Source organism: Terrapene carolina, unplaced genomic scaffold (assembly GCF_002925995.2).
Source record: "Terrapene carolina triunguis isolate 2854851 unplaced genomic scaffold, T_m_triunguis-2.0 Scaffold175, whole genome shotgun sequence".
Classification (NCBI taxonomy): domain Eukaryota; kingdom Metazoa; phylum Chordata; order Testudines; family Emydidae; genus Terrapene; species Terrapene triunguis.
In genome coordinates this window covers 56,338-63,643 of record NW_020664526.1, presented here as the reverse complement: position 1 = coordinate 63,643, position 7,306 = coordinate 56,338, and positions in this window count along the sequence as shown.

Here is a 7,306-nt window from a genome sequence, read left to right as displayed (position 1 = left end):
TTTTACTCTGGGGCTGCACTGACCAGGGACAGAGACTTTGGGGGTTGTTGGACTTTTGGGACTTTGGGTGGTTGCTGGACCCAAGAGACTTTGGGGGTGTTGGACTTTGGGGACTCTGGGTGATTTTTGGGTTGCTGGATTCAAGAACCAAAGGGAAAGGACACAGCCCAATTTGCTGGGGTGGGTTTTGCTCATGGTTTGTGTTATGAATCCTGTTTGTGGTGTTTTTCCAATTTTATGCTGATGTCGTTTACCTCATGTTATTAAACATTTTCTGCTACACTCAGACTCCGTGCTTGCGAGAGGGGAAGTATTGCCTCTTAGAGGTACCCAGGGGGGTGGTATGTAATTGTCCCAGGTCACTGGGTGGGGGCTCGAGCTGGTTTTGCATTGTGTTATTGAAACGGAACCCCTAGATACAGAACCCGGCCCTTGTTGCTGCCAACTAGATGGGCAGAAGGGTTACACATTTATCAACATTGATTTTCATCTGCCATTTTGTTGCCCAGTCACCCAGTTTTGAGAGTTCCTTTTATAGCTCTTCGCAGTCTGCCTGGGACTTAAGTACCTTGAGTAGTTTTGTATCATCTGCAAAGTTTGCCACCTCACTGATTACCCCTTTTCCCAGATCATTTATTAATATGTTAAACAGCATGGTCCCAGTACAGACTACTGGGGGACACCGCCATTTATTTCTCTTGATCCTGAAAACTGACCATTTTTTCCTACCCTTTGTTTCCAATCTTTTAACCAGTTACTGATCCATGAGAGAACCTTCCCTCGTATCCCCTGACAGCTTACTTTGCTTAAGAGCCTTTGGTGAGGGACCTTGTCAAAGGCTTCCTGAAAATCTAAGTACATTATATCCACTGGGATAACCCTTGTCCTCAAAGAATTCTAGTATACTGGTGAGGCATGATTTCCCTTTACAAAAACGATGTTGACTCTTCCCCAACAAATTATGTTAATCTATGTGTCTGACAATGTTATTCTTTATGATAGTTTCAACCAGTGTCCCCGGTACTGAAGTCAGGCTGACCAGCCTGTAATTGCCGGGATTGCCTCTGGAGCCCTTTTTAAAAATTGGTGTCACATTAGCTATGTTCCAGTCATTTGATACAGAAGCTGATTTAAATGATAGGTTACAGACTACAGTTAGTAGTTCTGCAATTTCACATCTGAGTTCCTTCAGAACTCTTGGGTGAATACTATCTGGTCCTGGTGACTTATTGCTGTTTAATTTATCAATTTGTTCCAAAACCTCCTCTAATTACACCTCAATCTGAAACAGTTCCTCAGATTTGTCACCTAAAAAAAATGGCTCAGGTTTGGGAATCTCCCGCACGTCCTCAGCCATGAAGACTGATACAAAGAATTCATTGAGTTTCTCCACAATGGCCTTATCGTCCTTGAGTGCTTCTTTAGCATCTTGATCATCCAGTGGCACCACTGGTAGTTTAGCAGGCTTCATGCTTCTGATATACTTCAATTTTTTTTTGCTATTACTTTGAGTCTTTGGCTAACTGTTCTACAAATTCTTTTTTGGCCTTCCTCATTATATTTTTACACTTCATTTGCCAGAGTTTATGCTCTTTTCTATTTTCCTCACTAGGATTTAACTTCCACTTCCAGAGGGTTCCTGCAGGGGGGTCATCACACTCCAACCCTCCAACCAATGGCAAACTGGCATCATCTAGAACCAGGACTCCTTGAAACTCAGCTCAGAGAGGAGGTTCCACCCCAGGACCCAATTGGTGGAAGGCCAGAGTGTTGCATTGGTCCATTCCCCCTGCTTAAGATAGAAGGAGGAACAGGAAGTTATCCATGCAATTTAGCTCCACCCTGCTTTGGACTGCTTAGCAGTGCTCACTTCCTGATCCTGACCTCATGGTTTCCTGACTTGGCCCTGATTCCTGGTATCTGACTCATGGCTTCTGATCTCCGGTTTGTCCCTTGATCTTAATCTCCTGGTATCTAACTCTCAGTTCATGAGCTTGGCTCCTGAGCTTCTGGTTCTAAACCCCAGCTGGCATGGGACCTCCTCTGCCCCTATGCTAATCACTAGGCCTGGCTGCCTGTGTCCTGGCCCTGACACACTGCTGAACAAAGAGATAGCAGAAATAGAAGGGGCCAGAAATGAACAATGGATATGATTAGCAGCATGGAAAGATCTCCACACATGGAGAGACCGAAAAGATTGGGGCCATTTAGTTTCGAGAGAAATAAAATAAGGGGATATGACAGAAGTAAATAAAATAATGAATAAGCTTTCAGATACTATAGTGATGAGCATGATGTAAGAACCAATATAGAAGAGAAGAAAAGAGAAGAGGAAAGGTAAATCTCACATACTTTATTACACACCAAATAGCCTATGGAACTCACTGCAATAAGATATTGTTGAGGACAAGAATTTTGCAGGATTACAAACTGAATTATATAGAATAGCCATTTGCATAGATAAAAAATGTATGAGGGACAGAAACATTTGTGCTTTAGGACCAGCCCCTAACTGACAGAAGTTAAGAAGCAATTTATAGGTAAGTTATTCCATAATTGTCCATTACATCGCTTCTTACACCTTATCATAGAATCATAGAATCATAGAATATCAGGGTTGGAAGGGACCTCAGGAGGTCATCCAGTCCAACCCCCTGCTCAAAGCAGGACCAATTCCTTGACCCCAGGAGACCTCAGGGGGGAGCAGCATGGGTTGAAGTAATTTGTCTAGGTCCCTCTGTATCCTATCCCTACCCTCCAGCGTATCTACCACTCCTCCCAGTTTAGTGTCATCTGCAAACTTGCTGAGAGTGCAGTCCACGCCATCCTCCAGATCATTAATGAAGATATTGAACAAAACTGGCCCCAGGACCGACCCTTGGGGCACTCCACTTGAAACCGGCTGCCAACTAGATATGGAGCCATTGATCATTACCCGTTGAGCCCGACGATCTAGCCAGCTTTCTATCCACCTTACAGTCCATTCATCCAGCCCATACTTCTTTAACTTGGCAGCAAGAATACTGTGGGAGACCATATCAAAAACTTTGCTAAAGTTAAGGAATAACATGTCCACTGCTTTCCCCTCATCCACAGATCCAGTAATCTCCTCATAGAAGGCAATTAGATTAGTCAAGCATGACTTGCCCTTGGTGAATCCATGCTGACTGTTCCTGATCACTTTCCTCTCCTCTAAGTGTTTCATAATTGATTCCTTGAGGACCTGCTCCCTGATTTTTCCAGGGACTGAGGTGAGGCTGACTGGCCTGTAGTTCCCCGGATCCTCCTTCTTCCCTTTTTTAAAGATGGGCACTACATTAGCCTTTTTCCAGTCATCCGGGACCTCCCCCGGTCGCCATGAGTTTTCAAAGGTACTGGCCAATGGCTCTGCAATCACATCCGCCAACTACCTTCCTAAGTAGTATCTGGTGCTGGCCACTGTCAGAGAGAGGATACTGGCTTAGATGGACTTTGGGTCTGATCTGGTCTAGCTATTCCTAACTTTCTATGCTAGCAAGAAGACTTGAAAATACAGGGCTAGATTCAGCCATGGCACATGTCCACTGAAGTGAATGGAAGTGAGTCTGCTTATAAAATGGAATATGGCCCTTTCAGTTGACACAGAATTTTTTTTTTTTAATTTTTACCTGTTTTCAGCCCATCTCTGCCCATCCACTCCTTCCAGGGCTGCTGCACTGCAGCTTTCAACCCCTGGTTTCTGTTTGTTCCCAACCTGACTTGAGGCGGTGTTAAAGGTAGATCATATATTGACAAACTACTGTCTTTTTAATTTGCTGGTATTTTTCCCTTCTATTTAACTAATTTGCCTTTTTTTTAAATGGAAAAGGAAAAGATCCTGTTGCTGCAAGGTCCCGTTGTAACAGATGGCAATTTCCTGCAATATCCTGAATAAACCTTATTGAATTAATTGTAATAGCTTTGGGGTCCTTTGTTTTAAAAGTGCAGTTGTTTGTGTATTCTTGCAGGGTTGTATGTAACTTTTCTAAGGACGTGAGTAATGTAAATGTTAGGCGAGTCAAAGAACTTTTTGGGACAATACATGTGAAGTGGGTTTCATAGGAGGTACTTGGGAGGCCTTTTTAAGCTATGCCCTGGGGAGAGATCCATTGTCTACTGACTACCTGCTCCTGGAAAGGAGCGACTAAACTTTTCATGCCATGTGCCAGTTCTGAGCTGAGGCTGTTATCATAGAATCATAGAATATCAGGGCTGGAAGGGACCTCAGGAGGTCATCTAGTCCAACCCCCTGCTCAAAGCAGGACCAATTCCTTGACCCCAGGAGACCTCAGGGGGGAGCAGCATGGGTTGAAGTACTTACCTGCCGGAGTCCAGGTTGGGGACAATGGGGCGGGCGGAGGGGAGAATCTCTGGTAAGCTTATTAGCATGCAGGTAGGTTCTTTTATTATTTTAATATGTTTTCTCTGCAATGCTTATAGCATAAGAATAAATAGGCTTTGCTGTGTGGTAACTTAGAACTGTGGCATTTGCACTGTTCATCACCTGAGGGGAAAGGTAAAGCAGGTCTGCTTAGGCAGTGTGACTTTGCTGATAAATTCACAATATAATCAGGGAGCTGTGCAACCTGGAAATACCCTGATCAGAAGGGAATGAGATGCTTGTCTCCATCCAAGGGAGGTGACAACCAGGGTACCCTGGCTCAATTCTAGTTGCTCTGAACCATTACACCCAACACAGCAGGGATTTTAGAGGTACAAAAAGCAGGACATTAAAGTTTGAGTTCCCTTAGTGTCCACAACTTGAACACTTTGCACATAGATATTAAAGCAGAACCGACAGAGTAACCAAGACGATGACATAGGCCAACGAGGGATCAGCTGAAAGAGTCTATTCCAAAAACCAAAGCTGGATCTCCTGGAGGACAGGACCATCTGCACAGAGACCATGTACCCTTGTTCTGGCCCCCACTGTGTGGCAGTGTGCTCCCACAAGAGCCGTGCTATGAGGGACTCCTGCTGGCGAGAGCCCTGGAGGTCCTTACTGGTCAGAAGAGATATTTAAAAGCAGATTGGAGTTTGGAAAATCCCATGGGGTAGGGAGGTGAGTGTGCCCCCAGGTGATGTTACAGCGCTATGCTGCACTGCAGATGAGGCACAAACTGGGCACAACACCAGGTTATTCCCTAGCTTCACTCTCGGAAACTGCTGAGCCATTTTGACCAATCTTATAAAACACAACAACCTGTAGGCAGACACGTGGCATGGAACATTCAAGCCTGGACAGTTAAAGCCTGGCAAAGTTATAAGCAACTTAAAATAGGGTCTCATCATGGGAAGTGTTGGACAGCCTTAATAAAGGTACAGCCAGTCTGCTTATCGTATATGTAAAGTTCTTTATATCACATGCAAAAATATGTTAAAATAACTTTATTAAGATCGCAAAGTCAAGCACTCAAACATTAGGAAGTACTAGAATTCATGTAGCCTCTACAACTTTAATTTGGCCTCTTTATGTGTGGTCGTTAATTACATGGTTCAGGTACTATTTTATCCAGAGGACCCTTGCCTCCTTCAGTGCCCAGGATGGATAACTGCTCTCTGAATGAGCAGCTCTTTGATATTTTCTTTTTTAATCCTCATTGCTCAGTGTTTGGCCCCAGGCCTTATGTGGGACACACTCTTCAAGCCATCCTTTGAGTACAGATTTATTAATTTCCTTAAAGCTTTTCTATGGAGCTCATCACTATAGTATCTGAGTACTACATACAAATTAATGAACTTATCTTCACCACACCCCTGTGAGAGGAGTGTGTATTATCCCCATTTTATAACTGGGGAGCTGAGGCAGAGATGAAGGTCAAAAGTTTCTACTAATTTTGGGTGGCCAATTTGAGACACCTAGGACCTGATTTTTCAGAGTACTTAGCATTATATAGCACTTTATATGTTCAAGCTACAGCTCCCATTAACTCCAGTTGCAGCTATGAATGTTCAGCACTTCTGGAAATCAGCCCCTGGCATATCAAGTCAGAAACCCAGAAAATGAGGAAAACTCCATTGGTAACCATCTGTGAAAAGTTTGGTTGAAGTGATTGGCCCAGCATCACACAGGAACTCTGCAGCGTATGTAGCAGAATCCAGTTCTGCAGAGCAGCATTCAACTGCCTTAATCATGAGACCCTCCTTTTTTTTACCTGCCAACCCCTGCTTAATTCATTACCCACCTGCCAACTTCTGCAACAAATCAGGCAGATGCCCTACAGACAGCAGTCTCCTTCACAACACAACCCTGATTCACCTCCTGAGCTGGTCCATCCTGAGCACTGAACGAAGCAGGGGTCCTGTGGCAAAATTAGCAGGTGGGCATGTAAATAACTTCTGTGTCGTAATGCCTATGCATAAGGGGGCTGCATTAAGGCTGCACAGGAAACCATAATCCTGGCATTTCTTGCTTGTGAGTGTTTGACTTTGCAATCAAAATCATGTTCTTTTAATGTAGTTTTTTGTGCAATATGTATATATATTGTATGAATGTCTATACATACACAACTATTATAACACATATTATACACATAGAACCTATATACACACATACATATTAGACTATCAGAGTACAAACTATATACATAGAAACTAATGTATTTATAACATGCATAATGATTAAATATAGCATTTATAGTAAGAGATATCGCACAAGAACTTTAAGCTATCATAGGATTTTAAGTAGCACAAACACTGTTCAATTCTACATTAGCCATATATTTAAAACTATCACTCAAACATACCATTTGACACAGAACAAATATATGGAATATATACGTAGCTACGTAAAAACTTAAATTCCTTTTTAAAAAAGGAATATTATCTAAATAAAAACAGATTTAGGATTCATATTTCTCAGATGAAGCAGCTGAAATGCACAATGACAAAATTCATAGAATCATAGAATATCAGGGTTGGAAGGGACCTCAGGAGGTCATCTAGTCCAACCACCTGCTCAAAGCAGGACCAAGCAAGACTATAGTGTGCTATATATTCTATATGTACATTAGACAGTCACTGGTACAGTCTTAAATGTGCACTAAGAACAAAAAATATTACTTACTTCTCTCTGCATGGTTAGGAGACATTCATGTCCTTTTCAATCAGTTCCGTGAACTATGGAAGGAACATTTCCCCCCTAGCAAAACAGACAGTAATTCCTATCAACCTGAATCTGAAATCCAGATTAAATTGAAATCCTCTCTCTGTGAGGATTAAGTGACCATTAAGTGCCTTGAAAATGGTGGTGTTTCAAATTCTGCTGCACAATGGATAATATCTGTAT